Here is a 26,657-nt window from a genome sequence, read left to right on the forward strand (position 1 = left end):
TTTATCTGCAAATTATAGTAAATTTTGGTACCCAATGATTGAAATTGAACTATACTTGCTCTCTTTCCTTCGTCAGTTTCTGTCAGCAGATGGTCTGAAACATATAACTCTTATCCCTGTGTCAGCTTTTATCAGTGGCCAGTCTGAATCATGTTGTGAAATACAGGGTAGCAGGCTGCTGCAATCCCAGAAAGCTCCAAAGAGTCTCATTTTAGGATCGATATTTATAGGGTTGTAAGACGATTGCGTTTGGTCAGTACTTTTCCTTTGTGGTCACAATTCTTGTCAGGTGATCTTGGCAACTTTCAGAATGGGCTTGTGATCTGGGCAGGAGGGGTCTTGGGTACATTTCTCAGGTAATAGGAGTTCTAGGTGCAGTTAGGGAGTAACTAATTGCCCCAATTTTCTGTACTTGCACTGGGCCAAGAAGGTACCAGATTGTCTCAACTCACTGGGCTTGCAATTGAAACGAGAACAATGTTGGCCCCACTGCCCTTGTAACTAAAGCAAGAATAATGTTGGCTGGTATTGATGCTGCAATGCGGGCTGGGGGGCTGCACCACCACAAGTACATCAACACACTAATATCACTGTAATGAGCTCATAAAGCTAATGTGGAAGCATGAAGAAGTACTACATATTGGATATGTTACAATAGCATGTAAATAACACTAACGTTTATCTTCCTGCATTATTGTTGCTAATAGCTACCATTTTATTTAAGGAAAGTTGGAACTACTTTGTTTTTATAGTCATTCAGTGATCTTATTTAAAGTAACACTGTATTAGCAATAAATGGTGGTTTGGTGTTCATTATGGTGGATTTAACTGACATTCTATCTTGCAGAATTAATATTTTGTATTGTTACTAAATTGTGCACATTTTGGTACAGAACTACCTTTTCAGTTTCAGTAAAACAATGGAAAGTATATTGGCTTAATTGTGATACTTTCAGCTTGCTTCATGGCTTAGTGAAATATCTTAACATAAAATAAGAGAGCTAAGGAAAATATAACTAGCATACAGTACTAAATGCAGTGGGGATATGATAACAGAACCTTTCACCTTGTTTGCAGAAGCCTATACACATTTTCCTTGAAGCTGAATTATGCAGTTGGCCCAAATGGGAGAACTAATTCACCTTGCTTCATAAGCAATACCTTCTCTTGAAGCCTATCTGGGTGTTTCGCCTATCTTCCAGAAAATTGTTGAATTATACTTTTGGTAGTTTCTCACACATCCACCAAAAACAAAGTTTCAAAGGTGCTTTTTAATCTGTGAACTTGCTACCTGAATTTTAAACACTGCTTTCACTAGGAAAATGTAATTTTATCAAAATACACAGTACTGTGTATTCTTGCAAGACAGGTTAAGCTGGAAGAGTAAAAGAATCTGTTAATACTGCCCAGGGAAGCTGTGGATGCCCCATCCCTGGAAGTGTTCAAGGCTAGGCTGGATGGGGCTCTGAGCAACCTGGTCTAGTGGAAGGTGTCCCTGCCCATGGCAGGGGGGTTGGAACTCGAAGATCTTTAAGGTCCCTTCCAACCTGAACCATTCTATGATAAAGAACTGTTTGAAATTCTTATCAGAACTTTTAATATCATAGTGTATGTTAGCAGTGAAGTGGTTAAGCTTTTAGTCAGTACCCCACTACAAATTCTGGAAACTCAAAAATTTGTAGCTGTAATCCAGGATAGAGAATTACCAGCCCATGACTGTGCATTTCCTGTAAGACGTTAAAAGAACAGATCTGATTTCTGCCCCACCACCACCCCCCACTTCCTCTTTTTTCCTTTTCTCCTTAACTGTAGTTCAACTCCCATATTTGAGCTTGGTAATGTCCATCAGTCTGTAATTTGACATACAATGCAGTCTGCATTCTTTTTCAGTCTCCTCGGAATCAGAGGTTACTGTTTCATATGTGTTAGAAAGTTTAGGGAACTGAAGGGTTCTTGTCAGAGTGGGAGACGGACCCGGAGTAACGATGAGTCTCAATATGAGTATGATCGTTCTCCCTTTATTCAAGTTCTCACAGAGTATATAAAGACAGACAAGCAGAGCACGCACTAACAACAGTTATATGATTGGCTTACAGTCTCTGTTCACGCGCCTAGAGCGCTCACACAATTAGTGCAGACCTCTTGTCCACGCGCAGCAGATGTTTCTCTATCTCCCGGAGGCAGTACCGCTTATCTCTTGCTTATCATGTAGCTACTTCTTCATACTTCTGTTTTTCAAGGAGCGTTCACAGCCTCCTCCGGGCTTTCATCCCTATCAAAGACTGGGTTGCTCATTGCAATCAAGTCGTGCCCCTTTTCACTCATCCATTCCTCCACAATTCCCCCTTCTTGTTTTTGAGCAATCCAGGCTTGGTTTACTACTTTTAACATAGCTCTCTTAATACAACTAAGCACTAAACATAAGCATAGACCTATGATCATAAGGGTTTTTATAACGTGCAAGCCTTCAACAAGCAAGCCTACTAACCATTGTGGCATATTGCCAAACAAGTCAGCCACCCATCTAAAAAACCATGGTTTGGACGAATTTTGTTTGCATGCTCTTTTAACCACTGCAACTGTTTATGAATTGATTCGCTGTGATCGGACAAATTCATACAGCACATGCCTTCAAAATCCTCGCAACCATGACCTTGAGCTAATAGCAAAAAGTCAATTGCAGCTCTATTCTGCAAAATTGCGTGGCGTAAGCTATTTTGATCTCCTAACAGAGTTTCTATTACCTCAGTGGTGACTTTAGCTTGTTTTTCAGCCCAACAAGCTAACCGTCCTATCTCCTTCAAAGCTCTGCCTGCTGCTGCCCCAGGCACAAACAAGGATAAAAAACACTCTCTCAGTGGGACTGAGTAAGGTAACGTCATCATTGCAATTTGGTGGGAGACCCGTGACCGCCCGTTTTGTACGTGCGGCGTTTTCTCCCTTGGTCACATTTTTCCACCAGTTTTGATTTGGGGCCAACAACGTTAATTTGCCAAGATAACATGGAGCACCTATCACATTTTTCGGAATTCCCTGCCATGCCCTGTCACCACATATCAAAAACACGTCTGGCTGCAAGGCTTTTGGGGTGCCATTGTTCCAAATTTGCTGTTCCCCTTTCGTTCCAACCCCAAGGGCTCCCAGTCCTTGTTTTGATGTGTCATTTGTGCCACAAAATGCGCCTTTATATCTATAGTCATAGTAGTTTGCTTTCGGAGTGACGTTTGTCCACCCCGTCCAATTAAATGATCGATAATAATTTACGCCAGTAAAGGCAGATCCTCCAAAAAATATGCTCTGGGAATTAGTGCAGTTCTGCTCACTATACTTGCTAAAGTCTTCTACCTTAAAACCAGGTACTCCTATCAAACATGTCCGAAAAGGCTCTGTAGCAGAGGCAAGCAATAGACAAAAGGCTTGTTGTCCTGTCTTATTCGCCCAGGTGACCCACATGTTTTCCCTAGGTTCAATCTTGCGGAGGGTCATTACCGCCGGGATCAATATCCCCAGGGTCAGGATCTTGAACATCTTGGTTGTCAGGCGGATCATGTCGAGTCAGAGCAGGTTTTACAGCTCGACTGGGCACCCACACTGGACCGCAATCAGTGGAGACACACATATAACCTCGACCATTAAATATAACAGGAACAGGCCCCATCCAAATTCCAGAGACTGGATCTTTATACATCACTTTGAGTTGCGGGAGTATTGTTGTACTATTGAACTTAAGGTTTTGATGGTGAATCATCACTGGCGGTTCCTCTCGATCACCCATGAGACAGAGAAAGTTCAACGTAAAGAGCACACGATGTAGCCTTTGCTGAGCATCTGTCTCTACTCCCTTTTGTTTACCTAGATAGTCCTTCAGTACTTGATGAGTGCGTTCCACTAATCCTTGTCCCGTAGGCGAATGTGGGATCCCTGTCGTGTGATCGACCCCCCATCTTAGCAAGAACTTTCTAACCTTTTGACTAACATAAGCAGGCCCATTATCAGTTTTAATGCATTCAGGCACTCCTAATACAGCAAAGCAAGCAAGCGTTTACAGACGTGATGTGCCTTTTCTCCGGGCAATGCGGTTGCCCAGATCATTTTTGAAAATGTATCAATGGTCACATGTACATACTTCAAGCGACCAAACTCTGGGATATGTGTGACATCCATCTGCCATAACTCTAACGCCTTTAATCCTTTTGGGTTCACTCCTAACCCTATTCCTGGGCCATGGCTCCCACATTTCGGGCAGGCTTGGATAATCCCTCGAGCCTCATTTTCTGTTAAATTAAATTGTCTTTTTAGCCCTTTTGCATTTTGGTGAAAATTCTCATGACTCTGCCTAGCTTGTTGAAATTTATCCATAGGGGGCACATGACACACTGGACTAACCAGGCTGTCAGCAAGTTGATTGCCCTGGCCTAATCCAAGGTCTAGCTGATGACTACGAATACGGATAACACAACAGGCGGCTGTTCTTTGGTCAAGTATAGATCGCAACCGAATAAATAAACTCCCCAGCCTAGGATTAGCTGTCTCTCTAAGTAGAGCGTCTTCCAGGCGTGGCACTATTCCAGCCACATATAATGAGTCTGTTACTACATTCAAGGGAGTGCTTAGCCAATTGTTCAAGGCCCAAACTACTGCGGTTAGTTCCAATGTTTGAAGGGAATCTCGAGGTTGTCCCTCTATGATATGCTGACACCATTGACCCTTTTCCTGCCAAACACAGGCTGCACGCCGCAAGCGTTTGCCCGCATCTGTATACACAGTGATACCATCTGACAATGGGTCTTTCTGTACCTTGGGTCTTTCTAGCCACTGATTTCTTTTTAGAACTTGCCACAATTTCCCTTGTGGCTGTTGTGAATGCACTCTCCCACTGTAGCCTAACAAGGCCTTTTGCATGGCAGCGTCATTGTGCAGCCACCATTCTAAATCTACAGCGTTAACAGGTATGCTAATATCCTCTGGTTCTTTACCACTGATTTCTATGATTCGTGATCTCCCTTTTCGTATCAATTCACCTACTGCTTCAGTTCGCGTTTGAATGCTCATTTTTGGTTGTACACTTAAGAACACCCATTCTAAGACATTGAACACATCCTCCTTTGTTACCTTCCCTTCGCATTTGTCAGTGGCATCACCAAAGAAGGAGAAGGGAGTAGCAAGTTCCCCCTTTTTGTTTTGCCACTGGCAAATGACTGCATATGGTGAATCTTTCCCATTGCATATTATCAAAGACACTGGCAACATTAAAATGCGTCGAGATGACCACGTCGATTGCAGTTTTTGTGCAATTTGTTGTAGTGCTGCTTGCTGCATCGCCGTCAGAGTAACGCTGTCGGCTGGATGATTGCTTCTCAATAATTCTGTTAAGGGTGCAATGTTGGTATTGGAGATGCCAACACAGTTCCGCACCCATTGAATGTCTCCAAGCAGGGTTTGGACATCAGTCAGTATGTGCAATTGAGTTGCGAGCTCGGTTTTTTGTGGTCGAATTTTGGAGTCTATGATGGACCGTGGTGTTTTGTTTTTGAGCTTCAGTCCTTTCTACTCTCAATAACATTTCTTCAATGCCTGCTCCTTTTGGTAGACTGGCTAGAATTTGCTTGGTGGTCTTATTGGCATTGTCAAAAGCCAGTACTTTGAACATCTGTTGTTTGCTGCTGTCATCTAAATCAGGGTGATTCATGATTGCTTCCCACAGTCGGTCAACAAAGTTACTATATTTTTCTGTAGTTCCTTGCATCATGGTACCAAATGACGGAATAGTAGATCCTGGGAGGCAGAGAAACGCCTCTAGGGCAAGTTGCGCTGATCGCTGTAATAGGTTTGCTGGAAACGTCAACTGTACTTGCAAGTCACTAAATTTTCCGTGCCCTGCGAACATCTCTGCCATGACTCCACGGAGGGGGTCTCCCTCCCCTTGTCTTCGAGCTGCTTCATTCATAGCTCGTTGTTGCCAGGAGGACTCCCACAACAAATATTGTGTTGGATTAAGCAACAGTCTCATTAGGTTACGACAATCATATGGACACATCAGATCAGCAGAAAAAATCCAGCTGACAATTTGTCGGGTAGCCTCAGATTTTACTCCATAAGTTGAGATGGTGGTGCGAGCTTGTTGTAAAATTTTCCAATCATGTGGTTCCCATTTCCCAGTATTGTTTACATGTATGATGGGACACGCGAGAGGTGGAGTTCCGCCCAGACTAGCGGCTGCTCCCCACTGTCCTTCTAATATAGCGTCTCTAATAATGCCACTCCAGCGTGCAGTCCTCGGAGGTGTTGAGGGATTCACTAGCCATGGAGGCATGTTATCATTCTTCCTCGCCACACGTAAATCTAACTCGTCGAGGCGCCTTAAAACTGTCTGTAACATTTTGTCTGTGGACAGTTTATGACTCTTGTCGGGAGGTGGAGTTGGCGGACCAGATGAATCACTGGAGGGGGGTAGCGGTGGATACAAGAGAGGCGGAGTTGCTGGAGGCGGTGCTGTGGGCGGAGGGCGACACGCTGCTCCTCCCAAATCGATGAGATCAGTAGACGTTTCAGGCCCCTCCTCTGCTGGAGTTTTCTGAGGAGGCGCTTCCGCATTTGCATTACTTTTCTGTTTTGGTTTCGCATCACTCATTTCCGCTTTTCCCGAGTTTTGCAAGGGGTTCAGCGGCAAGTCTTTACTTTTCTCAGGAGGGTCAGAGTCCTCATTAGCTCGAATTTCAGCAACAGTTTTACACACAGTCCCGGTCATTCCCTTTACCGCGGGCAGCCCAAAGAACCGCGCAATAGGTCCAGGCTTACTTTGAGGTTTTAAGGCGGCCGCTCCTGGACCTAACATTTGAGCAGCTGCACAGGCTACTTCCCGCTCCGCTTTCATCGCTTCTAAAGTCTCTAGCACAGTATGCCACAACCCACAGACGGTCTTTATATCCTTCTCCTCTTTTTCGTCCCCCTCGATTGTTTTTTGCCACATCGTCCCTCCAAAATCCCACCATTCTGAAACAGAAAACAGCATAGGTGTGTCAGAAAAATGACCCCATCGCTGTCCTAATTTAATTAACTTTATCAACAGTTTCGCCGGTACTTCATTCTCTCTCTTAGAGAGGATTCCAGCGAGTAGCATGGAACTTATCAACAGTTTCGCTGGTACTTCATTCCCTCTCTTAGAGAGGATTCCAGCGAGTAGCGTGGCCGCAGCTTCTACTTGCATCACTGCGCCTGGGGGGCGAGAGGCCACCTCGCACCGTTGTCTGCTCCCGCCTTTGCGCCCGAGCAGCACTTCTCCCAGCCATGGTTTCCCACTCCCCTCCTCTAGCTGCTTACCACAGACTCGGAGAACTCAGTCCCGCTGAGCTACCGATCTCTGTGCATCCTCTGCTACCAGATGTCGGAGTGGGAGACGGACCCGGAGTAACGATGAGTCTCAATATGAGTATGATCGTTCTCCCTTTATTCAAGTTCTCACAGAGTATATAAAGACAGACAAGCAGAGCACGCGCTAGCAACAGCTATACGATGGGCTTACAGTCTCTGTTCACGCATCTAGAGCACTCACACAATTAGTGCAGACCTCTTGTCCACGCGCAGCAGATGTTTCTCTATCTCCCGGAGGCAGTACCGCTTATCTCTTGCTTATCATGTAGCTACTTCTTCATACTTCTGTTTTTCAAGGAGCGTTCACAGCCTCCTCCGGGCTTTCATCCCTATCAAAGACTGGGTTGCTCATTGCAATCAAGTTGTGCCCCTTTTCACTCAGCCATTCCTCCACAGGTTCTTATTTCCTTGCATGTAGAGTATTTCAACATCACTGCAAAATTTGTGTAGCAAGACTTTTTCAGTACAAGAAGTCTTGTTTGTTTGGAGTCCATGGCAAAACCCAACCAGCTGTCTGGAATTAAGTTTCTAGAGCTGCAGCAACCTAAATGCTGTACTATTAAAATTGATATAATTTTTCAAATATTTTAAAACAGTAAAAAAATGGTATATTTGACTCTATTAACTAATTTGCTTCTTTCTTTACCTAGATTATCTCTTTTCTTTGGTGTCCTGAATCTACTTTTCCCCCCCACTACACACTAGTCCTAATATTTATTGCTGTCCGATGTGAAAGTTTCAGAGCTGTGAGGCTTGGAAGCTATGCAGCTCCAGGTGTATCTAATTACACAATTTTTGTCCGCTTTGATTTCTTTTAGCCAGCTTTCTTTATAGCAGAGTTCAAGTATATCCAAGCTCTGGGTGTGTCTGTACACAGCACTGTTTGGACAATTTTCATTCTTGGCATAAACCCTGCTCATAAAGCAAATGCAGCTATCAGAAAATCTGTGGTAGACAGCCCATCCCCCCACTCCTTTCAGCTGCTTTTTGGGGTGGAGTGAGAGCTCATACTATTCATGGTGCTTTTAAGATACATAATCATCTTATCTCTTCTGGGCCATGGCTTACCGTCTTTGAGGTTCTGTCCTTTTCCCTTGCTCTCTTTGATTTTGGTTAGGGAAGGCTTATACTGCACAATGACACCTGCTGAAACAAGGAGATGATGGTTTGGGCTTCAGGTGGTGTCCTTGCTATAGCAACAGTTTCTCTGCTCCATAGATCCTCTATATTGCCTTGGAGGAAGCTTGTATTACTGGCAGATGCATCTTGCCTTACTTACACTGCAAATCCAGTGCTGTGCATCTAGTGAAACTCGTAGTGCTGACAGTTCTGTACCTTGTCTTCCTGCTGGCCCCAGAGTCACCTTGTACCATCCACAGGGAGGAGGCCTGCCTCTGAAGCTAACCTTATCTCTACAGCGCTCTAGGGATTTTGCAGTCTATTATACAATGCAAAATTACCCGCTGTCCCATTTTCACCATTGGTTTATGTTTAGTCAGCTGCTTAATCTACTCAGGGGGACAATAGGGGCTATTTAATCCCAGCTTTTATAGGTTCTTCCCCAATTACAGAACCCAACAGCATTCCCATTAGGACTCTTAGACTATCTAGAAAAATGTGGTGGGTTGATCCAGCTGCTTGCTCACCTCTACCCCAGCAGGATGGGGTAGAGAATTGGAAGGGTAAAAGCAAGAAAACTCATAGATCAAGATAAAGACAGTTAAATAGGTAAAGCAAAGCTGTGCACACAAAGCAAAATAAGGAATTTATTCATGACTTCCCATCAGCAGGCAGGGCCTCAGCACACCAACAATTACTGGGAAAGATAAATGCCATAACCAAAAACGTGCCGTCCCCCCCCCATTCTTTCCCTGAACTTTTAGTGCTGAGCACAACGTCATATGGTGTGGTGGGTTAACCTTGGCTGGATGCCAGGTGCCTATCATGCTGCTATATCACTCCTCCTCAGTTGGACAGGGGAGATAAAATTATGATGAAAGGCTCGTGGGTCGAGATAAGGACAGGGAGAGATTGCTCAGCAATTACTGTCACAGGCAAAACAGACTTGACTCAGGGAAATTAATTTAATTACCAGTCAAATCAGAGTAGGGTAATGAGAAATAAAACAAAATCATAGAATCATAGAACCATTCAGGTTGGAAAAGACCCTTGGGATCATCGAGTCCAACCATCAACCCTACTCTACAAAGTTCTCCCCTACACCATATCCCCCAACACCACATCTAAATGACTCTTAAATACATTCAGGGATGGTGACTCAACCACCTCCCTGGGCAGCCTATTCCAGTGTCTGACCACTCTTTCTGTGAAAAATTTTTTCCTAATGTCCAGTCTAAACCTACCCTGTTGCAGCTTAAAGCCATTCCCTCTTGCTCTAATTACCTGTGCGAAGAGACCAGCACCAACCTCTCTACAATGTCCTTTCAAGTAGTTATAGAGAGTGATGAGGTCTCCCCTCAGCCTCCTCTTCCTCATACTAAACAGTTCCAGCTCCTTCAATCGCTCTTCATAAGATTTATTCTCCAGGCCCTTCACCAGCTTCGTTGCCCTCCTCTGCACTCGCTCCAGCACCTCGATATCTCTCTTGTATTGAGGTGCCCAAAACTGGACACAATACTCAAGGTGTGGCCTCACCAGTGCTGAGTACAGGGGCACAATCACCTCCCTACTTCTGCTGGTCACACTACTTCTAATACAAGCCAGGATGCCATTGGCTTTCTTGGCCACCTGGGCACACTGCTGGCTCATATTCAGCCGCTTGTCAATTAGAACCTCCAGGTCCTTTTCCGCCAGGCAGCTTTCCAGCCACACTTCCCCAAGCCTGTAGCGATGCATGGGGTTGTTGTGGCCCAAGTGCAGGACCTGGCACTTGGCCTTGTTGAAGCTCATACCGTTAACGTTGACCCATTGATCCAATCTATCCAAGTCTCTCTGCAGAGCCTCCCTATCCTCATGCAGATCAACACTCCCGCCCAACTTGGTATTATCTGCGAACTTACTGATGATACCCTCTATGTCCTTATCAAGATCATCAATAAAGGCGTTAAACAGAAATGGTCCCAACACTGAGCCCTGAGGAACACCACTTGTGACCAGCCACCAGCTGGATTTAACTCCGTTGACCACCACTCTTTGGGACTGTCCATCCAGCCAGTGCTTGATCCAGCAGATTGTATGCTCATCCAGGCCATGAGCAGCCAGTTTTTCCATGAGGATTCTATGGGGAACAGTGTCAAATGCTTTTCGAAGGTCTAGGTAGACAATATCCACAGCCTTTCTCTCATCCAAATCTTAAAACATCTTCCCCCCGACCCCTCCCTTCTTCCCAGATTCAACTTCACTCCCTATTTCTCTACCTCCTCCCCCCCAAGTGGTGCAGGGGAGCGGGGAATGGGGGTTGCAGTCAGTTCATCACACATTGTCTCTGCTGCTCCTTCCTCCTCACTCTCTTCCCCTGCTCCAGTGTGAAGTCCCTACCACAGGCTGAAGTTCTTCATGAACTGCTTCAGCATGGGTCTTTTCCACAGGGTGCAGTCCTTCAGGAACAGACTGCTCCAGAGTGCCCATGGGGTCACAGGGCCTGCCAGCAAATGTGCTCCAGTGTGGGCTCTTCTCTCCACAGGTCCACAGCTCCTGCCAGGAGCCTGCTCCAGTGCAGGCTCTCCACGGGGTCACAGCCTTCTTCGGGCACATACACCTGCTCTGGTGTGGGGTTGTCCATGGGCTGCAGAGGAATATCTGCTCCACCATGGACCTTGATGGGCTGCAGGGGGACAACCTGCTTCACCATTGTCTTCACCATGGGCTGCAGGGTCTGCTCCGGCACCTGGAGCACCTCCTCCCCATCCTTCTTCACTGACCTTGGTGTCTGCAGGGTTGTTTCTCCCACATATTCTCACTCCTCTCTCTTCTGGCTGCTGCTGTCCAGCAGTTTTCCCCCCTTCTTAAATATGTTATCACAGAGATTCTACCACTGTCACTGATTGGCTCAGCCTTGGTCAGTGGCAGGTCCATCTTGTTGCTGGCTGGCACTGGCTCTATCAGACATAGGGAAAGCTTCTAGCAGCTTCTCACAGAAGCCACCCCTGTAGACCCACCCAGCACTGATTGCTTGATCAGTGTTTCGCCCATAACCAGTCAAGCCTGTTTATACGTTGTGTACTGGTATAATTATACTGCCAAGGATAAAACTTTTTTTTTTAAAAAGGTACTCAGAACAAGCATCGTAGTGACATGCGGAAAATAGACTCCACAAATTATAAAGTTATAAAGTTGTAAAGTAGGTATGTTTATTCAGCGCCGGGCAGCACAGGGGGGTGATCCCACCAAACTGTGCGCGCCCTCAAAACCCAAAAGCCCCATCTTTATGCTACTAACTTATACATATTCAATATATGTTGCAAGATGCCTATACATATGTATGTCCTGTCCCGCTTCGTATTAAAATCAGTCTCTCAAGTCCATTTCCATACTCTCCGCCCCTTTGCGTCTGTGCAGTGCCTCCTGGTGGTGGTCGCTGGGGGTCCCAATGATGAAGTAAGGAGACTCCTCTTCGTCACCGCTAGTAACCTTTCTTGTTCGCGCAGGCTTAGATCTTCATTGGGATTCAGCCAAACTGCAAACTAGTTTTAGTCGGTTTGGCTGTTCTTGACTTGCAGCACTTACCTCTTGTTTCTTCTCTTGCCCAACATCCTCTTTGTTTCCCTTCTGATATATTGCCATAAGCATTAACCTATTGACCTAATATCCTATTAATATATAACTGCTATTGCTGACCTACTAGCCTGTTTCCTTGGCTCAGTAGTAGTGTAAAAATACTTCTAGCAGTCCAGCTCATTGTCCTTCTTTTATATGTGAAAGCCACCTTGCTCTGAGTGAGCTGGTCCAGTTCAACAGTAGGAAAATAGTTAAAATTAGTGCAATTTTGGGGAATATCAGCTCTAAAAGAGTGCTCCATTAGTGAAAAAAATGGGCAGGCCTATCAGGCACACTGAGAGACATCAATGCTAGCAGAATTTCTGGCTAAACAGAACTTCACATTTTCAGGAATAATCTTGGCTTTCACATATGAGAATTGTTTCTGGGTAAGTCAATAGAATAGAATAGAATAGAATAGAATAGAATAGAATAGAATAGAATAGAATTTCAGTTGGAAGGGACATACAATGATCATCTAGTCCAACTGCTTGAGCAATTCAGGGATGACCAAAAGTTAAAGCATGTTGTTAAGTGAATTGTCCAAATGCCACTTAAATACTGATGAGCTTGGAGTATTGACCACCTCTCTAGGAAGCCTGTTCCAGTGTTTGACCATCCTCTTGGTAAAGAAATGCTTCCTAATGTCCAGTCTAAACCTCCCTGGCACAGCTTTGAACCATTCCCATGTGTCTTGTCACTGGATACCAGGGAGAAGAAGAGATCAGCACCTCCTTCTCCACTTCCCCTCCTCAGAAAGCTGTAGAGGGCAATGAGGTTGCCCCTCAGCCTCTTTTTCTCTACAAACAACCCCAGAGTCCTTAGCTGCTCCTCATAGGACATTCCTTCCAGCCCTTTCACCAGCTTTGTTGCCCTTCTCTGGATGCATTCAAGTACCTGAACATCCTTCTTAAATTGTGGGGCCCAGAACTGCACACAGTACTCAAGGTGAAGCTGCACCAATGCTGAATACAGCAGGATAATCACCTCTTTTCACTGACTGATTATACTGTGTTTGATGCACCCCAGGATGCGTTTTGCCCTCTTGGCTGCCAGGGCACACTGCTGACTCATATTGAGCCTGCTGTCAACCAGCAACCCCAGATTTTTTTCTGCAGGGCTGCTCTCCAGCCACTCCTCTCCCAATTTATACTTGTGCTCAGCATTACTTGCCGAGGCAAGCAGCTCCGATGCCAGCATGATCTGCAGCAGAGCACTCAAGGATGGTGCATGGGGGAGTTTTCTTAACCGGAGAAACCTATGGGGAGTTGAGAGCCACCAGGAACCTGCAGCTTGCACAACAGCAGCTGACAAGACCTGGGCAGGCCAGGAGCAACAGTGGCCAAGCCCTCCCCCAATACATATAAAAGAAGCCCCTAGGGAGCACTGTGAACAGAATGGCCAAACAGGGCATGGCATGGAAGTTTGTGCAGGAAAGGCATGCAGGAAGGGCACTGAAGCGCTGCCAGCTCAACAAAGTATCCACCCGGCAGAAGGCCATGGCCTCTGTAAACTCTGCACTCTGATGCAGCTTCCCAGACAGAGCTCTGGTGGGAACGTGCTGCCACCCAGGTGTCAGGCTGAGGAGTGTGCCCTACTCTTATGGCAGTACCGGATGGGAGTAGTGAGTGCACCTGTGGGAGGTGCGCCCAGGTAAAGGAACTCCTACGCTTAGTGACAGAGCTCCGGGAGAAGGGGAGCATGTTGAGGAGTATTAGGGAGTCTGAGAGAGATAGACTACTGGAATCACACCCTACCTTCCCTGGGACAGACCTGTCAGGCAGACAGGACACATGATATGGATCATTCCCTATCCTTTCTCCACCTGGCTGAACGCAGTGACTTAAGGGATAGGGTAGAATGGCAACAAGTTCCTGCCTGGCACAGCAGGCGCATCTCCTCCGTGACTACCCTACCTTCCCAGGTGCCCTTGCATAATAGGTACAAGGCTCTGCAAGTGGAACTGAACAGTAATGAGGATGATGGTTCATCAAGGTTGGAGAGGTCGCCGAGGTTAAGTCAGCCTATGCCCTGCATCAAAACCGCATCCATAAAGAAAAATAGACAGGTCATTGTCATAGGAGACTCTCTCCTGAGGGGAACAGAAGGCCCAATATGTAGACTGGAACCAATTCTTAGGGAAGTCTGCTGCCTCTCTGGGGCCTGGGTTAAAGATGTGAAGAATATTCCTACCTTGGTACGGCCCTCAGATTATTATCCATTATTGATTTTTCATGTAGGCAGCAATGAAGTTGCAATAAGAAGTCCGAGGGCAATCAAGAGAGACTTCAGGGCCTTGGGATGACTGGTTAAGGGATCAAGAGCACAAGCAGTGTTCTCCTTTGTCCTTCCAGTTGCAGGGAATGATGTTGGAAAAAACAGGAAGAGCCAGCAGATCAATACCTGGCTCTGAGCCTGGTGTCACCAGCAGAATTTTGGGGGTTTTGATCATGGGTCGGTTGTGGGAAAGTAACGGAAGATTGGTGAGGAAGACTGTAAATACGCTCAAGTGACTCGCATGTGGGGTGCTGGAAAACACATCTATCACACTAATTGTTGCTTAGTTTTGTGTGCTCAACAAGTAGAACAGCTGCACTTAGATAACACAGACCTGGGATGGACTCAGGGGCACCTTATCGAACATGCCTGAGATTCCTGCCCTGCTGTTGAGGAGATCAAAGCACAGCGGAAAACTCTGCCTGCCAGAATCCTTGAAATAGAGGCCCAAACAGCAAGTGGGAGCTCTCTCTTGCTCTCTCACTCCCTTGCTAACAAGGACTCTCTTGCTAATAAGGACTCTTGCTCCGCCATGCCTGCGTCCCCTGCTTGCCTGCTTCTGCCCAGGTGCTGCTTCAGAGGTTCCCTGATCCATGAGGTATTGAGATTAAATTTGTTCTTTGCCCTTAATCCATGGTTTTGTGGTTGTTCCTGCGTCCTGCCTGCATCGGCTCACACATCGGTCTACATGACAGCAGGCCTGCTGGTGACAGATGGGGTACACCTGTCTCAAAGGGGGAAAAGGACCTTTGTGCAGGAGTTAGCAGGGCTCATTGAAAGAGCTTTAAACTAGATTTGAAGGGGATAAAACCAGGCTTGCTAGAGAAAAGCCTGGAGGCAGCACGCCAATGTTTGAGGGACGGTGTTCTAGTGAGGTCCTTCGGTCTGCCATCTCAGTGGAGGTAGGGGATGGAGATCCGTGAGGCATGGAAGTGCCTGCAAACAGTCAGGTAGGAATTAGAGCTTCTCCCCCAGAAAAGGTGTCAGAATCAATAACCCAACTGAAGTGTATCTACACCAATGCACATAGCATGGGGAACAAACAGGAGGAGCTGGAAGCCATTGTGCAGGTGGAAAACCATGATAAAGTTGCCATCACAGAAACATGGTGGGATGACTCGCACAACTGGAGTGCTGCAATGGATGGCTACAAACTCTTCAGAAAGGATAGGAAAGGAAGGAGAGGCGGTAAAGGAGCCCTGTATGTTAGGGACTGTTTTGACTGTCTAGAGTTTGAGAATGGTGATGAAAGGGTTGAGTGTTTATGAGTAAGAATCAGGGGGAAGGCCAACAAGGCAGATAGCATGGTGGAAGTCTGTTATAGACCACCCAACCAGGATGAAGGGGCAGATGAAATATTCTATAAGCAGCTGGGAGAAGTCTCACGATTGCTAGCCCTTGTTCTCGTGGGGGACTTCAACTTACCAGATCTCTGCTGGAAATACAATACAGCGGAGAGGAAACAGGTTCCTGGAGTGTGTGGAAGATGATAACTTCCTGACACAGATGGTGAGTGAGCCAACTAGGGAAAGCGTCCCGCTGGACTTGTTGTTTGTGAACAGAGAAGGACTTGTGGGTGATGTGATGGTCAGAGGCCATCTTGGGCATAGTGATCATGAAATGATAAAGTTTTTGATTCTCAGAGAAACAAGGAGGGAGCTTAGCAGAACTGCCACCCTGGACTTCCAGAGGGTGGACTTTGCCCTGTGTAGGAGCCTAGTTGACAGACTCCCTTGGGAGGCAGTCCTGAAGAGCAAAGGAGTCCAGGAAGGCTGGTCATACTTCAAGAAGGAACTCTTAAAAGCACAGGAGAAGGCCATCCCCAGGTCCCAAAAAACAAACCGACGGGGAAGACGACCAGCCTGGTTAAATAGAGAGTTTGGCTGGACCTCAGGAATAAAAGGAAAGTTTACGATCTCTGGAAAAGGGGGTTGGTAACTTATGAGCAATACCAAGATGTAGTGAAGCTATGCTGGGGGAAAATTAGAAGGGCCAAAGCTCAAGCAGAACTTCACTTGGCCACCATAGTTAAAGATAACAAGAAGAGGTTCTTTCAGTATATCAATAGAAAAAGGAAGACTAGGGAAAATGTAGGCCCACTGATGAATGAGGTGGGTGCCTTAGTGGTGGAAGACACAGAGAAGGCAGAGTTACTGAATGGCTTCTTTGCTTTGGTCTTCACTGCTAAAACTGAAAAAAAAGGAGGACGACCCAGGGAACTACAGGCCGATTAGTTCTATATACTTGAAGTGTTACAGAAGCAAGAAAGAAACCATTAAACTGACACTGCAGACTAGAGAGGAAACTGTCTAGATTAATGAAAAACAAGCATGTTACGCCCTAGTCATTTTGTATTAGCTTATTCCAGCATAATATGTATTTATGGTATGGTATACAGAAAATTTTTAAAGTGTAAATCTAAATAAATATAAAAATAATTACAGTTTACTGAGATATTACAGATTGACAATGAAAGCATGAAACTCCTCCCTCATCCAAGCAAAGAACAATTAGCCAACATTATGTATTGAAATCCCTTGCAAAAGACGGCCAATTAAGTGTTCAGGGACTAAAACAGTATATACCCCACCTACTCTTTCACAAGTCTGGTATCTATAAAAAGTCAATATGCCATGTCACACATGCATTACAGAACCCCCTGTGTTAGACAGAGCTAACAGTATAAATAATTTAAAAAAAAAAAAAAAAATCAATTACATGCTATACCAAAACGAAGTGGTTTTCCCCTAGATGTAAACAGGGAAACAGCTTATTAACACATATTTCCCTCCCCACCCCCCCACCCCCCCCCCAAGGTCCAAAAGAATTTCAAAAGTGCGTGCTTTGAAAGATGCCTTTAAGGCATGCAAGATAGTTTAAAAAAAAAAAACACAAACAAAAACCCCAAACACTCACAAAACAGACAAACAAAAAAACCCCCACTTTAGTACTTACTATGGAACTGCAATTTATTTTACAAAGAAATTGGTCATTTGCACACAAAAATCCTTTGCTTATTACATTCAATGTTTTCTTTTTAAGGAAAGACAACTGCTGCTGCACACAGAACTGATGAAGATCAAAAGATTGAGGGGGGAAACAACAAAGTGAATTGGTTAATTTTTATTGAACTAGAATAACTTTTTTTCACCTGGAGTCATTTTTTGGAGCATTAGTTTTTGCAAGAATATGAAATAGGTGTGCATGTACTGAAAGTGTTATTCATTTTTAAGAATGCCCAAGATAAAGTTTTAGCAGCTTCAAGGTGTTAACAGGAATGATGGGAACAATACAAGGTCTCACCTGACATAGTACCAACACCAATCACAAGGCACTCCACAAGTGCATCCAGTGTAAACGTAGGGCCTAAAATTGCCATTCCATGTGAAATATTTTCTCTTACTTCATCCTAAAAATTACATTAGCATAAAGACAAAAAAAAACCAAAACCACCAAAGTAAGGGAGTGCACATAACATGATTAGTAAATTGAGTAGTATTATGGTGATAAGGCCTTATAAAACAGACATTGAAAATGAATTATTATGAGAGAATACATTCTTTAATTGCTTCATTTCCCATAAACTATTGTACTTTGACAGTCTTTATTTACACAACAAGATTATTTAATTTTAAAAGTCTCCACCTTTGGCTCATCAGTATTCTAAGCTCCTACAACACTGATGGGCACAGACTTTAATTAAAGTACATGCAGAAGAACAGGACTTCTACACTTCAAGACATAAAATAGAAGCCACTTATGTCATGGCATCTCAAAAGTTCTTGCAACCACATATCCGTATCCTTTTTTAAAAAAAATTATTTAACTCTCTAGACTCAGTTGTCAAAAAAAGAGGACATAAAAGACACTAAGACTGCCCTGGGGAGAAAGGGATTTCCTCCAGAAGCCAGGCATGGAAAACTCTAGAGGTCTGCTGCTGTTTTGTTGTTAGTGGTGGTGGTGGTATGAGGGGAGAGGGAGAGAAGCTGTGGTGAAAACCTATTTGCGAAATACTTTTTTGAAAATGAATAAAAAATTCTATACTCGTAATTATTATATGATAATATACAACACACTATAATATTGCATATATAAAGAATGTACAATATACTCATATATACAGTATGTTATAGTATATTACTGTATGTTATACTGTATTTTTGTCCCAATTATTATGCTCAATTACCATGTACAGTATTTTGTAGGTATAAATGAATTTCATTAAAAATACTTTTATTTCAGAACTTAGAATATTAGGAAATGACCATTCCAATGTACAATGGGCAAGATATATTGTCGAACCTTCATGTTGTGCTGTGTTAATTGCATTAGAGCGTGAATATGTATTTATCTACACATATGCCATGTTTGTTCTGCTAAAATTTTTGTCTAGAAAATATGTTTTTTTCTGTATTGGCATTATAACATTAAATGTCTATTTATATGAATCTCAGACCCTGGAGACAAGGGGGAAGGTCTGGAGAGAAGATTTTCCCTCAGTAGAGGAGGACTGGGTTAGAGACCACTTGGCCAAACTGGACATCCATAAGTCCATGGGCCCTGATGGGATACACCCACGAGTGCTGAGAGAACTAACAGATGTTATTGCTGGGCCACTCTCCATCATCTTTGAAAGGTCATGGAGAACAGGAGAGGTACCTGAGGACTGGAGGAAGGCAAATATCACTCCAGTCTTCAAAAAGGGCAAGGAGGAGGACCTGGGAAACTACAGGCCAGTTAGTCTCACCTCTGTCCCTGGGAAGGTAATGGAACGATTCATTCTGGATGTCATCTCCAAACATGTTGAAGAACAGGAAGTTATTGGAAGTGGTCAACATGGATTTACCAAGGGTAAATCATGCTTGACCAATCTGATAGCCTTCTATGATGTTATAACTGGATGGCTGGATGAGGGGAGAGCAGCAGATGTCATCTACCTTGACTTCAGCAAGGCTTTTGACACTGTCTCCCATAACATCCTCATTAGGAAACTGAGGAAGTGTGGGCTAGACGAGAGGGCAGTGAGGTGGATTGAGAGCTGGCTGTGTGACAGAACTCGGAGGGTTGTGATTAATGGAGCAGGGTCGAGTTGCAGGCCTGTAACCAGTGGTGTCCCCCAGGGGTCAGTACTGGGTCCAGTCTTGTTCAACATATTCATCAATGACCTGGACGAGGGGACCGAGTGTATCCTCAGCAAGTTCGCTGATGATACCAAACTGAGAGGGGTGGCTGACACCCCGGAGGGCCGTGCTGCCATCCAGCATGACCTGGACAGGCTGGAGAGCTGGGCAGAGAAGAACCTAACGAGGTCCAACAAGGGCAAGTGTAGGGTCCTGCACCTGGGGAGGAAGAACCCCAGGCACCAATATAGGTTAGGGGTGGACCTGCTGGAAAGCACTTCTGAGGAGAAGGATCTGGGAGCCCTGGTGGATAGTAAACTATCCATGAGCCAGCAACGTGCCCTTGTTGCCAAGAGGGCCAATGGAATCCTGGGCTGCATAGGGAAGAGTGTGGCCAGTAGGTCGAGGGAGGTCATCCTCCCCCTCTACTCTGCACTGGTGAGGCCACAACTGGAATACCGCGTCCGGTTCTGAGCTCCCCAGTTCAAGAGAGACAGGGAACTACTGGAGAGAGTCCAGCATAGGGCATCAAAGATGTTTAAGGGATTGGAGCATCTCCCTTATGAGAAAAGGCTGAGAGAGCTGGGACTCTTTAGCCTGGAGAAGAGAAGGCTGAGGGGAGACCTTATCTATGTTTACAAGTACCTAAAGGGTGGGTTCAAGGAGGATGGAGCCAGACTCTTTTCAGTGGTTCCCAGTGACAGGACGAGGGGCAACGGGCACAAGCTGCAACATAGGAAGTTCCACTCAAATATGAGGAAGAACTTTACAGTGAGGGTGACAGAGCACTGGAACAGGCTGCCCAGGGAGGTTGTAGAGTCCCCTTCTCTGGAGATTTTCAAGACCCGCCTGGACGCAGTCCTGAGTCATGTGCTCTAGGCAATCCTGCTTTAGCGGGGGAGTTGGACTAGATGATCTCTAGAGGTCCCTTCCAACTCTGACAGTTCCGTGATTCCGTGGCTATCGATGGCTACAGGCTGTTCAGAAGGGACAGGTGAGGAAGGAAGGGTGGAGGGCTTGCCCTCTACATCAAGAAATGGATAGATTGTGGAGAGCTGTCTCTGAAGAATAGCCACGAGCAGGTTGAAAGCTTATGGGTATGAATAAGAGACAGAGACAACAAAGGGAACCTTGTGGTCAGTGTCTACTACAAGCTGCACAATCAAGGGGAGCCTATTGATGAAGCCTTCTTACTCCAGCTATAGGAGGCATCGCACTTGCAGGCTGTTGCCCTGCTGAGTGACTTCAACCACCCCGACACCTGCTGGAAAAGTAGCATGGTGGGCTGTAGGCAATGCAGGAGACTCCTGGAATGTATCAAAGATGTGGGGGACTACGGTGGGTCCGTGGAACCCTTGATTGAGGGAATGGAGTCAGGAGTTGACCTTGCAGAGATTAAAGTATATCCTTGAGAAAGAAGGGAGTAGAAAACATCCTGAGAAGTAAACAACTTTTAGGTACCAGCTGGAGACTGACAAGATAAGGAGTAGCTTTGATGTTTTGCAAATGACAACCAATGATATATTGTTATGACAATATGTAACCAATAGTAAAAGAACACGTGTTAAGAAAGAATATATAAGAAAGTATGTGTGGCAATAAGGGGTAGACTGTTACTGTTTGAACTTCTGAAGATTGCTGTCCGTGTCGTTTGTCTGTCTCAACAACGACACAAAGATAGCTTCTTAAGCCAGATAATTGACAGCCCTACCAGAGGGGATGCGACACTGGACCTGATGATCACCAACTCAAGTGAGCTAATTGGTGACATCAAGACTGGAGGCAGCCTGGGCTGCAGTGATCATGCACTGGTGGAGTTCACAGGCCTGAGGGATATGGGTCAGGGGAAGAGTAAAGGCAAGACCTTGAATTTTAGGAAAGCAAACTTCCAGCTCTTCAAGGAGTTAGTCAATAGGACCCCCTGAGAACAACTGCCCTCAGGGACAAGGGAGCAGAACAGACCTGGCAGATTTTTAAGGATGCTTTCCATAGAGGGCAAGAGCTCTCAATCCCCAGGTGTAAGAAATCAGGAAAGGAGGGAAAGAGACCAGCATGGATGAGTCGAGACCTGCTGGTCAAACTAATGGGCAAGAAGGAAATGCACAGGCAGTGGATGCAGGGACAGGTATCCTGGAAAGAGTATAGGGACGCTGCCTGGTTGTGCAGGGATGGGGTCAGGAAGGCCAAGGCGCAGCTGGAGCTGAACTTGGCAAGAGATGCAAAGAATAATAAAAAAGGCTTCTACAGGTATGTTAGCCAGAAAAGGAAGGTCAAAGAAAGTGTACCCCTGCTGATGAGCAAGAATGGCAAACTGGTAACAACAGACAAGGAGAAGGCTGAGGTACTCAACAACTTTTTTGCCTCAGTCTTCACTGGCAGCCTCTCTCCCCATGCTTCTCGAGTGGATGGACTGCAAGGCAGGGACTGGGGAAGCAAAGTCCCTCCGACTGTAACAGTATCACAGAATCACAGAATCGTCATGGTGAGAAAAGGCCTCTTAGATCACCAAGTCCAACCATACACACACAAAAAAACCCCCCACAATCTCGGGCACTAGACCATGCCCTGAAGTGCACATCTACACGTTTCTTAAATACCTCCAGGGATGGTGACTCAACCACCTCCCTGGGCAGGCTGTTCCGGTGCCTGACCACCCTCTCAGTAAAGTAATTCTTCCTAATATCTAATCTAAACCCCCCCTGCCACAACTTCAGACCATTTCCTCTGGTCCCATCATTATTCCCTTGGGAGAAAAGGCCAACACCCACCTCTCTACAACCTCCTTTCAGGTAGTTGTAGAGGGCAATGAGGTCTCCCCTCAGCCTCCTCTTCTCCAAACTAAATATGCCCAGTTCCCTCAGCCTCTCTTCTGTAAGGCCTTTGACATTGTCTCCCACAGCATCCTGAGGCATGGAAACAGACTCTACAACTCCCAAAGAGTTATAAAGCAGGCATGTTTATTGTGGCGCCAGGTGCAAGGGGGATCGCTCCTCCAAACTTGCACACCAGGTCGTAAAAAAACCATCTATTTATGATTAAAAGCATACATATTCATTAATGTGGGCTGGGTTATTATAATTAATTCTAAGAAAAGGCATTACTATTCTAATTATTTCTAGGGACTCATTATCATAAGTCTCCTCCCCTTGCCGCATGCGTACTGTCGTCCGGTGGTCATGGGCCGAGGTCTTCTGGAGGAAGGCTCATAGTCTTCTTCACCGTGTACTTTTACCTTTGGCTTAGAATGCTGAGCTGGCTGGACCCCAAACCACGCAACTGGTCCCGACCAGATGGATACTTCACTCAGACAATTGGGTTCCTCCTTAGCGTGCAGGCTGTTCCTACTATCTTATACATTGTGCTTACAACACAAGGCCAGTTCCTTATCTTGGAATGCTGGGCTCCGAGCTCTGTTCTTTGCCAAGCTGTACTAAATCTACACTAACGACGTTTAACCATTCATTCTCTGAATCAAGTCCCCCCTTTTCTTTCACCTTTGCAAATTCTTTTGCTATATCATGCCATTTCCTTTGAGGGTTTTGGCAAAGTATTGGCCACTTTCAACGTTCTCTCTTAGCTTATGCTTTTTCCACTCTTCATATGAGCTCCCAGTTTGTTTGCACATCCACATAAAACATCGTAACATACAACACACTAATAATCCTAATACAATAAACATAATTACTGTGACGAAGAGCTGCTTAAACCATATAAGTATTGTGCTCACTTCTGTTCTTCTCCTGGAGAAGCTTTTGTATAGTTTATTGGCTTGTCAACACTAGTTATGTTCCCTTTGACCAAAGCTATTGTGGTCCAGTTGCCTAAGTCCATACGGCTAAATTGCCTTAATGATGCTCCCGAAGTGTTGTAATTTATGTATGGCACGGAGTGGTTTACTAATGCTAATGTATAGGTTACTTGCTCTAATGTAGAGCTTTTCGTCCAACAGGAATATGGGGTTTTAAGCATTTCATATGGATTTATGTCTGTCCAGTTGCTTACAGGGAATCCAGAAAGTGGAGAATCAAAGTCATCAGCTTGCCTACATATCTAACAGTCACTAACATTGGTATATTTTACAACACTCTTTACAAGGGTTACGTAAGCATTTGTGTTAATGGATGCACCTACTAAGCCACAGCACAGTAAGGCTACAAGAGTCCAAATTACTGTCTTCAGAGACGAAGTTTTAAAGGTCCGGTAGGCGTCGATTCCTATCGTGGTTTAGGTTTAGGGGCTTTCTTCACTCTGGTATGATATATCCACGAGGCTTGTTCTTTAATCAACTGCTGTGTGAGAAGTCAGCAGCACCTGGAATGGACCTTCCCATTTCAGCTTTAAAGGTGAATCTGAAAGAGATCTAACATACACATAATCTCCCAGTTCGATATTGTGCACAGGCCCATTGAGACCTCGGGCTCTAGTTCCTAAGACCAGCTTCTCTATTTCCCGAAGCTGTTTTTGCAGGCTTATTATATAATCAGTTAATACTTCGTTCCCAATTTCAGTTGATGTTCCCACCTGCACAATATAGGATCTCCCATACAATGTTTCAAAAGGACTTAGCCCTTCCTTTGTTCTGGGCTTAGTTCTAACTCTCGGGAGTGCCAGAGGTAATGACTGAGGCCAAGGCAAACTGGCCTCTTGGCCTAGTTTTACAATTTGCAGCTTAATTAGGTGGTTCATCTTTTCCACTTGACCACTTGATTGTGGATTATATGGGGTATGTAGCTGCCAGTCTATTCCTAAAAGCTTACTAACTTATTGAACAACCTTTGCAATGAAGTGTGAACCCCAATCTGATGAGATTACCATGGGAACCCCAAATCTTGGTATTATTTCTTGCAACAGTACCTTGGTTACTTCCCTAGCTTTATTAATTCGGCAAGGGAATGCTTCTGGCCACCCCGAAAAGGTATCCATCAAGACTAACAGGTATCGAAACCCCCCTTTTCTTGTGAGTTCTGAAAAATCAATTTGCCACTGTTGCCCTGGATAATTTCTTTTCCCTGTTTGTCCAGGCTGGGCTTTAGGGCCTGTTTTGGGATTATTCTGCAAACATACCTCACACTGCTGTGTTACTTGCCTAATAGTGGTTTCGGGCGAATATTAGCCGGCTCAAGTATTTATACAGAGCCTCTGTTCCCCAATGGGATTTTCTATGTTCTGCCATGACTACGGCCCACAACAATGCAAATGGTATTATTATTTTTCCCTGTGGAGTTTTAGCCCATTTACCTTTTTCGATTTTCCCACCTAAGTTTCACAATCAATTTGTATTTTACTGTCTGGGACCAGAGACTGCACCTCCAAATCACCTTTCTTTGCCATTCTTCTGGCCTCACAGTCCGCCATGGCGTTGCCCAATTCCTGAGCAGTGCTCCCTTTCTGATGAGCTTTACAATGCATAATAGCCACCTTCTTGGGTAACTGCACTGCTTCCAGAAGCTTAAGAATTTCTTCAGCATGTTTTATATGTTTCCCTTGGGTAGAGGGGAGTCCCCTTTCCCTCCATACAGCTCCATGAGCATGGACTACCCCGAAAGCATATTTGGAGTCCGTCCAAATGTTGATTTTCTTGTCTTTGGCTAGTTCCAATGCCCGAATTAGGGCTATTATTTCCGCTTTCTGTGCTGAGGTGTTTGGGTCAAGGGCTTTGGATTCTATTACCTGGTCTGCAGTGGTTACCACGTATCCTGCCTTGCGGACGCCTTGTCGAACAAAGCTGCTTCCATCAGTATACCAGGAATCTTCAGCGTCTTTCAGCAGCTCCTCTTTTAGATCGGGTCGGCTGGAATAGACTGCTTCGATGTTTCCAGACAGTCAGGCGATACTGGTTCTCCCATAGCCCCGCTAAGAAAAGATGCTGGATTGACAATGTTAGTAACCACTATTTCCACATCATCTTGTTCCATTAAGACAGCTTGGTATTTAAGGAACCTTTGTGGTGAGAGCCAGTGTCCTCCCTTTACCTCTAATACCGCTGATACAGTATGAGACTAATCTTTTGGCCCAGTGTAAACTTACATGCTTCTTGAATATTTAGCACCACTGCTGCTACTGCCCTCAAGCAGCTAGGCCAGCCCCTGCTTGCCTCATAGAATCATAGAATCATAGAATCATCCAGGTTGGAAGAGACCCTTGGGATCATCGAGTCCAACCATCTACCCTACTCTACAAAGTTCTCCCCTACACCATATCCCCCAACACCACATCTAAACATCTCTTAAACACATCCAGGGATGGTGACTCAACCACCTCCCTGGGCAGCCTATTCCAATGCCCGACCACTCTTTCTGTGAAAAATTCTTTCCTAATGTTCAGTCTAAACCTACCCTGCTGGAGCTTGAAGCCATTCCCTCTTGTTCTGTCATTAATTACCTGTGCGAAGAGACCAGCACCAACCTCTCTACAGTGTCCTTTCAAGTAGTTGTAGAGAGTGATGAGGTCTCCCCTCAGCCTCCTCTTCCTCATACTAAACAGTCCCAGCTCCTTCAATCGCTCTTCATATGATTTGTCTTCCAGGCCCTTCACCAGCTTCGTTGCCCTCCTCTGCACTCGCTCCAGCACCTTGATATCTCTCTTGTATTGAGGTGCCCAAAACTGGACACAATACTCAAGGTGTGGCCTCACCAGTGCTGAGTACAGGGGCACAATCACCTCCCTACTTCTGCTGGTCACACTATTTCTAATACAAGCCAGGATGCCGTTGGCTTTCTTGGCCACCTGGGCACACTGCTGGCTCATATTCAGCCGCTTGTCAATTAGAACCCCCAGGTCTCTTTCTTCCAGGCAGCTTTCCAGCCACACTTCCCCAAGCCTGTAGCACTGCTTGGGGTTATTGTGGCCCAAGTGCAGAACCTGGCACTTGCCCTTGTTGAAACTCATACCATTGATTTTGGCCCAATGCTCCAATCTATCTAGGTCTCTCTGTAGAGCTTCCCTATCCTTCTGGGAATCAACACTCCTGCTTAGCTTGGTGTCATCTGCGAACTTGCTGATGATACACCCTATGTCCTTGTCAAGATCATCAATGAAGACATTAAACAGAAATGGTCCTAACACTGAGCCCTGAGGCACACCACTTGTGACCGGCTGCCAGCTGGATTTAAATCCATTGAGCACCACTCTTTGGGACCTTCCAGTCAGCCATTGCTTGACCCAGCGGATCGT

Source organism: Numenius arquata, chromosome W (assembly GCF_964106895.1).
Source record: "Numenius arquata chromosome W, bNumArq3.hap1.1, whole genome shotgun sequence".
Lineage (NCBI taxonomy): Eukaryota > Metazoa > Chordata > Aves > Charadriiformes > Scolopacidae > Numenius > Numenius arquata.